Raw genomic sequence first — 2,798 nt, 5'->3', positions numbered from 1 at the left:
CTTTACCTCCGGACCATTTCGGAACTCCTCGTGACGTCCGGGATCTCATCCGGGACTCCGAACAACTTTCGGGTTACCGCATACTAATATCTCTATAACCCTAGCGTCACTGAACCTTAAGTGTGTAGACCCTACGGGTTCGGGAGACATGCAGACATGACCGAGATGACTCTCCGGTCAATAACCAACAGCGGGATCTGGATACCCATGTTGGCTCCCACATGTTCCACGATGATCTCATCGGATGAACCACGATGTCAAGGACTTAATCAATCCCGTATACAATTCCCTTTGTCTAGCGGTACGATACTTGCCCGAGATTCGATCGTCGGTATCCCGATACCTTGTTCAATCTCGTTACCGGCAAGTCTCTTTACTCGTTCCGTAACACATCATCCCGTGATCAACTCCTTGATCACATTGTGCACATTATGATGATGTCCTACCGAGTGGGCCCAGAGATACCTCTCCATTTACACGGAGTGACAAATCCCAGTCTCGATTCGTGCCAACCCAACAGACACTTTTGGAGATACCTGTAGTGTACCTTTATAGCCACCCAGTTACGTTGTGACGTTTGGCACACCCAAAGCACTCCTATGGTATCTGGGAGTTGCACAATCTCATGGTCTAATGAAATGATACTTGACATTAGAAAAGCTTTAGCATACGAACTACACGATCTAGTGCTATGCTTAGGATTGGGTCTTGTCCATCACATCATTCTCCTAATGATGTGATCCCGTTATCAATGACATCCAATGTCCATGGTCAGGAAACCGTAACCATCTATTGATCAACGAGCCAGTCAACTAGAGGCTTACTAGGGACATGGTGTTGTCTATGTATCCACACATGTATTTGAGTTTCCTATCAATACAATTCTAGCATGGATAATAAACGATTATCATGAACAAGGAAATATAATAATAACTAATTTATTATTGCCTCTAGGGCATATTTCCAACAGTCTCCCACTTGCACTAGAGTCAATAATCCAGTTCACATCGATATGTGATTAACACTCAAGGTTACATCCCCATGTGACTAACACCCAAAGAGTTTACTAGAGTCAATAATCTAGTTCACATTACCATATGATTAACACTCGATGAGTTCTGGGTTTGATCATGTTTTGCTTGTGAGAGAGGTTTTAGTCAACGGGTCTGAATCTTTCAGATCCGTATGTACTTCGCAAATTTCTTATGTCATCTTGTAGATGCAACTACTACGCTACATTTGGAGCTATTCCAAATAACTGTTCTACTATACGAATCCAGTTTACCACTCAGAATAATCTGGATTAGTGTCAAAGTTTGCATCAGCGTAACCCTTTACGACGAACTCTTTTACCACCTCCATAATCGAGAAAATTCCTTAGTCCACTAGTTACTAAGGATAACTTTGACCGCTGTCCTGTGATCCATTCTTAGATCACTCTTGTACCCCTTGACTGACTCATGGCAAGGCACATTTCAGCGGTACACAGCATAGCATATGTAGAGCCTATGTCTTAAGCATAGGGGACGACCTTCGTCCTTTCTCTCTATTCTGCCGTGGTCGAGCTTTAAGTCTTAACTTCATACCTTACAACTCAGGCAAGAACTCCTTCTTTGACTGATCCATCTTAAACACCTTCAAGATCATGTCAAGGTATGTGCTCATTTGAAAGTACCATTAAGCATTTTGATCTATCCTTATAGATCTTGATGCTCAACGTTCAAGTAGCTTAATCCAGGCTTTCCATTAAAAACACTTTTCAAATAACTATGCATGCTTTCTAGAAATTCTACATCATTTCCGATCAACAACATGTTAACAACACATACTCATCGGAAATCTTATAGTGCTCCCACTCACTTCTTTGGAAATACAAGTTTCTCATAAACTTTGTATAAACCCAAAATCATTGATCATCTCATCAAAGCATACATTCCAACTCCGAGATGCTTACTCCAGTCCCTAGAAGGATTGCTGGAGCTTTGCATACTTATTAGCATCTTTCAGGATTGACAAAACCTTTCGGTTTGTATCACATACAACCTTTCCTTAAGAAAATCGTCGAGGAAACAATGTTTTGACATCCTATCTGCAAGATTTCATAAATAATGCAATAATCGCTAATATAATTCCAACAGACTCTTAGCATCGCTACGAGTGAGAAAGTCTCATCGTAGTCAACTCCTTGAACTTGTCGGAAAACATCTTAACGACAAGTCGAGCTTTCTTAATGGTGATACTTACCATCATTGTCCGTCTTCCTTTTAAAATCCATATGTACCTAACAGCCTTACGACCATCAAGTAGTTCTTCCAAAGTCTATACTTTATTTTCATACATGGATCCTATCTCGGATTTTATGGCCTCGAGCCATTTATCGAAATCCGGGCCCACCATCGCTTCTCCATAGCTCGTAGGTTCATTGTTGTCTAGCAACATGACTTCCAAGACAGGATTACGTACCACTCTGAAGTAGTATGCATCCTTGTCATCCCACGAGGTTCGGTAGTGACTTGATCTGAAGTTTCATGATCACTATCATAAACTTCCACTTCAATTGGTGTAGGTGCCACAGGAACAACTTCTTGTGCCCTGCCACATACTAGTTGAAGAGATGGTTCAATAACCTCATCAAGTCTCCACCATCCTCCCACTCAATTCTTTCGAGAGAAACTTTTCCTCGAGAAAGGACCCGATTCTAGAAACAATCCCTTATTGCTTTCGGATCTGAGACAGGAGGTATATGTTGGAAATATGCCCTAGAGGCAATAATAAAAGTATTATTATTATATTTCCTT

Source organism: Triticum dicoccoides, chromosome 1A (assembly GCF_002162155.2).
Source record: "Triticum dicoccoides isolate Atlit2015 ecotype Zavitan chromosome 1A, WEW_v2.0, whole genome shotgun sequence".
In the NCBI taxonomy this organism is placed as follows: Eukaryota; Viridiplantae; Streptophyta; class Magnoliopsida; order Poales; family Poaceae; genus Triticum; species Triticum dicoccoides.
The sequence above is the reverse complement of the archived record's forward strand: the minus strand, read 5'-3'. Positions refer to the sequence as shown.